This window comes from Anolis sagrei, chromosome 3 (assembly GCF_037176765.1).
Source record: "Anolis sagrei isolate rAnoSag1 chromosome 3, rAnoSag1.mat, whole genome shotgun sequence".
Taxonomy (NCBI): Eukaryota; Metazoa; Chordata; class Lepidosauria; order Squamata; family Dactyloidae; genus Anolis; species Anolis sagrei.
The window spans coordinates 209,385,960-209,391,959 of record NC_090023.1 but is presented as its reverse complement, the minus strand read 5'-3'; the positions used below and the strand labels follow the sequence as shown (position 1 = coordinate 209,391,959).

General features: G+C 49.1%; 1 protein-coding gene across 1 annotated transcript in view; it reads left to right on the top strand.

Moving 5' to 3' along the window:
* Positions 1-1,701: 1,701 nt before the first annotated feature.
* SHOC2 (SHOC2 leucine rich repeat scaffold protein) overlaps positions 1,702-6,000 on the top strand; it is a 69,229-nt gene continuing 64,930 nt past the window's right edge. The window contains exon 1 of the mRNA XM_060768398.2: positions 1,702-1,847. The gene's annotated coding sequence lies outside the window, so the exon portion shown is untranslated. The remainder of the gene's footprint in view (positions 1,848-6,000) is intronic.

The following is a 6,000-nucleotide window of genomic DNA, read 5'->3' as shown; positions in this document are numbered from 1 at the left end:
GCCCCTAAATAAATATACAAGGGGGGTGGTGGTGTCTACTTACACAGGCAAGCTCCTGCCTCCACAAAAGCTATAGCTCCCACTACTCCAAAGGCCTTCCTTCCAGTGACACTACAGGTTATAGTGACCACTGTAAACATATCCAAGATCTCTGTCAGTGTCTTCCACAAATGCTATACTGCCCACCACCCAAGTGAAGGCTTTTATACGGGGACAATTTCATCCTAAATTTCATGTGTTTCCACCACAACAGACATCCCATGCTTTTGATTCTCTCTATCGGTGTGGAATTTGCATGACCCCACCCATTGCCTCTCCCTTAGCCCTTTCCTATTATTTTCTATGGCACACAGCAAACAGGATTGATCTGCAACTGAACATACTAGAGAGGTCTGCGGAGAATTTACCATGATTTAAAGGAGTTGTAGGTAATGGGATGTGTAGTTCACCTGCAATCTGAGAGCACTCTGAACTCCACTAACTGGATCTAACTTCGTGCACAGAGCCCTCATAACTAACAAAACATAGTGGATGTCTTTATAAGAGTTGTAGTTCACCTACATCCAGAGTGCACTATGAATCAAACAACGATGGATCTGGACAAACTTGGCATGCATACCCAATATGCCCAGATTTGAATACTAGTGGGTTTTAAGGGAAATTGGGCTGGGCATTTTGGAGTTGAAGAACCTGGGATTTATAGTTCACCTGCCATTAATGAACACTCCGAACTCCACTAATGATGGAATTGGACTGAACTTGGCACATGGAGCTCCCATGACCAGCAAGAAATACTGGAGGTCTTTGGGGGAAAATTCACCTTGATTTGGGGGAGTTGTAGTTCACCTACATCCAGAGAGCACTGTGAACCCAAACACCGATGAATCTGGACCAAACTTGGACACATACCTGATATGCTGAAATTGGATTACTGGAGGGGTTGGGGGGAGGGGGCTAACTGACCTTCTTTTCTGGGAGTTATAGTTCACCCACAAACTGAGGGAAACTGTGACCTCCACCGATGATGGACCTGGTCCAAACTTGGCACATGGAGCCCCCATGACCAGCAAAAAATACTGGAGGTCTTTGGTGAAAATTCACCCTGATTTGTGGGAGTTGTAGTTCACTTACATCCAGAGAGGACTGTGAACCCAAACACCAATTGATCTGGACCAAATTTTGCACACATACCTGATTTGCTGAAATTTGATTACTGGAGGGTTTTTTTTAAAGGGGGGGGCATTGACCTTCCTTTCTGGGAGTTGTAATTCACCCACAACCAGGGAAAGTGTGCCCTCCACCCTCACCTACAATTAATGAGTACAATTAATGAGTACTCTGAACTCCACCAGACTTTGCACACAGAGCCCCCATGATCAGCAAAAAATACTGGAGGTCTTTGGGGGAAATTCACCCTGATTTGTGGGAGTTGTAGTTCACCTACATCCAGAGAGCACTGTGAAGCCAAACACCTATGGATCTGGGCCAAACTTGGCACAGAGAATTGACTTTTTTAAATAACCTGGGGCACCCAAGCTAGTACACAATAAAAAAAAAAACCCTTCCTTTCCAAAGAACACACGCAACCGGGCCTTCTCTCCTTGCCTGATGTTCCTCAGCGCCTGCCCGTTGCCCGTAGCAACAAGGGAGGCCCGCCCGCTCAAGATGGCGGCGCCCAGGACGCGCCGCTCCACCTGCCCTCCCTCCCGCGTCTCTATGGTCACGGCGGAGGCCTTGTGGGCGGCGAGTCCCGTGACGGGTTCCGCGGTGACGGTGGCCGGCAGGAGCGAAAGAGCGAAGGAACAAACAGGAGGAGCAGGAGGAGGAGGAGGAGGAGATGGCGGACGGTAAGGAAGAAAGGCTTGGTGGGAGGAAGGAGGGAAGGAAAGGGAAAGGGAGGGAAAGCAGAGGCCGGCGGAGCTGAAGGGAGCCGGAGAGGTAAGGAAGGGGCCAGGGAGGCGGAAGGGGGAAAGGGAAAGCGGGGAAGGGGCGCCATTTCACCTCAAGATCTACATGGAAGGGCGGAGAAAAAGAGCAGGAGATTGGAGGGGGGAAATGGGGGGCCTGGAGGGGGTCTGGCGAGATCTAGAGCAGGCATGGGCCAACTTGGGCCTTCCAGGTGTTGGGGACTCCAACTCCCACCATTCCTAACAGCCTCAGGCCCCTTCCTTTTCCCCCTCAGCTGCTTAAGCGGCTGAGGGGGAAAAGGAAAGGGCCTGAGGCTGTTAGGAATGGTGGGAGTTGGAGTCCCAAACACCTGGAAGGCCCAAGTTGGCCCATGCCTGCTCTATACAGTCTGGGGGGGGGGGGTCTAGAGGGAAGGTCTGTGGGGAATGGGTATCCAGAGTGGGAAATTAGGGGGAAATGGGTCTAGAAGGGGGAATTTGATCAAGGCAATTTACTGTGTTTTAACCCTGCTCTCTCTACCCCAAAGGGGACTCAAAGTGGCTTCCAAATCGGCAATAATTCAACGACACTTTTAACATAAAAACATACCTATTTATTTATTTATTTATTTCCAGCATGTCTACCCCGTCCTTCTCAACCCCTGAAAGGGAACTCAGGACAGCTTACATTTGGCCATTAAATATAACGAAGCGGGAGCCCCCGGTGGTGCAGTGGGTTAAACCCCTGTCCCGGCAGGACTGAAGATTGACAGGTCGCAGGTCCGAATCCGGGGAGAGGTGGATGAGCTCCCTCTATCAGCTCCAGCTCCTCATGCGAGGACATGAGAGAAGCCTCCCAGAAGGATGATAAAAACATCAAATCATCTGGGCGTCCCCTGGGCAATGTCCTTGCAGATGGCCAATTCTCTCACACCAGAAGCGACTTGCAGTTTCTCAAGTCGCTCCTGACATGACAAAACAACAACAACAACAACAAAGCAATATAACAACAATTAAAACAATAAATAGAACATTGATTAAAACAATAAAAACAGTATTAACCGCTGTAACATCATTCCAGTCAATTCCATATCCAAAGTGCTATCTATGTCTGTTGTCCAAAAGCCTGGTTCCAGAACCACTACTTCGATTTCTTCCTAAGTGACAGGAGGGATTGAGCTGATCTTACCTCAGTGGGAAGCGAGTTCCGTAGGTGAGGGGCCACAGCCGAGAAGGCCTGTCTCTCATCCCCGCCAGACGTATTTGTGACGCTGGCGGGAGGGAGAGCAGGTCCTCCCTGGATGATCTTAAACTGCGAGGCAGGATGTGTTTGGACAAGTAAGCTGGGCCAGAACCGTATAGGGCTTTATAGGTCAAAACCAGCACTTTGAATTGAGTTTGGAAGTGGGTCGGCAGCAAGTGGAGCTGACACAACAAGGGGGTGGTGTGCTCCCTGTATGTCACTCCAGTTAGTAATCTGGCTGCAGCCGTCGGACTAGTTGAGGTTTCCGAACAGTCTTCAAAGGCAGCCCCACTTAGTAACTCTTGTTACATCTGTTCGCGATGTAACAAGAGCGTGGACCATTGTTGCCAGATCAGACTCCCCAAAGTACAAATTACAATATACTGTTCAACCCTCCCACCCTCCGGTGGCGCAGAGAGTTAAACCGCTGAGCTGCCGAACTTGTTGACTGAAAGGATGGCAGTTCGAATCCAGAGAGGAGGGTGTTCGCCCCAGCTTCTGTCAACCTAGCAGTTTGTTAACATGCATATGTGAGTAGATCAATAGGTATTTCTTCTGCAGGAAGGTAATGGCGCTCCATGCAGTCATGCTGGCCACATGACCTTGGAGGGGTTTACAGACAACGCTGGCTCTATGGCTTAGAAATGGAGATGAGCACTATCCCCCTCCCCGAGTTGGACACGACTAGACTTAATGTTAGGGGAGCATGAAAATCATCAAACAGACAAATAAATACATTAAATAAGCTGTTAAAACAGTGCACATAGACACAAAATCATAATTCAGAAACCGTTCCAATCACATTTCTATTCACTTTTTAGATGCATATAACCCTCTCCAAAAGCTTGGTTCCATAGCCAGCATTTGGTTAACTTGGGGCCCTTCCACACAGCCTTATATCTCAGAATATCAAGGCAGAAAATCCCACATTATCCGAGTGGGGACTCAGATAGCCTAATTCAAATCAGATGTTGTGAGATTTTCTGCCATGATATTCTGGGATATAGGGCTGTGTGGAAGGGCCCTTGCTTTCTAAAGGACAGGAGGCAGGGGGCCGATCTCATTTCACTGAGAAGGGAGTTCTACAGCTGAGGGGCCACCACTGAGAAGGTCCTGTCCCTTACTCCCGTCAGCCACACTTGTGAGGAAGGTGGGGCTGAGAGTGGGGCACCCCCAGAAGATCTTAATGCCCGGGATGGTTCATAGGGGAGATACAGTTCTAGAAATGAGGTTCTAGAGGGGTTCTAGTGAGGTCTAAAGGATTTGGGTGGAAAGGTGGGTCCATGATAAATGGGATCTGAAGTGAGGTGAAAAGAACAGAAGTAGCAAATGTTTTCTGTATCTATCACATTTATAGGGGTCTACAGGGGGAAATGAGGGTCTAGAGGGGGACCTTTGGGTTCTAGAGGGGGAAATGGGAATCTACAGCAGGCATAGGCAAATCAGCTGTTTTCCTTTATTCAGTCCCGCCCTCTTGACCCATTGCCCCCAGACCCACTAGATCGGGCATGGGCAAAATTTGGCCCTCCAGGTGTTTTGAACATCAACTCTCACCATTCCTAATAGCCAATAGAAAATTGGGGGGGGGGGGAGTCTAGAGGGGAAAATTGAAGTCTCTGGGCTGGAGAGGGAGTTTGCCCATGCCTGATCAAGAGGGCCTGGGGAGTAGGTCAAGAGGGGGACACTGGATAAAGGGAAATGGTGTTCTAGAGGGGTTTGGGGGTGCCTAAAGGGTGGAAAGGCCAGGTCAGGGGAAATGGGGGCCCAGGGGGAAAGAGAAATGGGGTCTGGAGCGGTTCTAGAAAGGAAGAGAGGTAGTAAATTCTTGCCATCCACACACACACACATGTATATGTATGTATATTCCTTTATCCTTTATCTGATTTGTTGTCAATTCACTCCTTCAGGCTTCACCCAAATCTTGACAAAATATATATGATCCTGTGCTATTCCTTTCCATTTCTCACCAAATAGCTTAAATTTGGAGAATATTTGGGCTTTGATATTTTAGCAATTCAATTCTGCAGCAATATTGTTCGGGTTGCTAGCCCTTGTGACCCTATAGCCAGTTGTCCTCCCGTCTGTTCCGGGGATCAATTCCAACTGCTGATGGACGAGATACTATTGAGCTGTGTCTTCCTGGTTGCCCTCTTCATTCTGTGGCCTCAGAGATTACATATATGTACATATGTGTGTGTGTGAGAGAGAGAGAGAGCAGGCATGTGCAAACTTCAGCCCTCCAGGTATTTTGGACTTCAATGCGCGGCTGTTAGGAATTATGGGAGTTGAAGTGCAAAACACCTGGAGAGCTGAAGTTTGCCCATGCCTGCTTTAGAGGGTGTATAAAGGGTCTAGAGGGGGACATTTGGGATCTACAGGGGGAAATGAGGATCTGGAGGGTTCTAGAAAGGGAAAGTGGGGTCTAAAGGTGGAAGATATGTTTAGAGGGGAAAATGCGATCTAGAGGAGGAAATGAGCTGTGTAGAGGAGGGAAAGGAACATAGATCGGGAATGCCTGACCCCTCCCCTTTTAGAGAGGGATTGCATGAATGCCTTGGGAAGGGAAGTATCAGCTATAAAGGACTCAGTGAAGAAATTGGGTGGGGGGAGTCAAAGGAGGGAGAGGTGACAGTGTTCTGCTCCCTTTTTCAGAGAGGGATTCCACCTGTACAAAGGACGCCTCAGCCTCCCGCAAAGAAGGGAGACGTGTGTGCGTGTGTGTGTATGTCCCAGAGGAGTTGAGGGAAGGCTGTGCTTGGTGGTATTGCTGCAAAGCCTGGAGGAGGTTGGGCCTAGGAGAGCACCAGGCGGGAGGAGCTGCAGAAAAGGAAAGAAAAGAGAGGGGAAGGCGAGGAGGAGCAGCAGGAAACC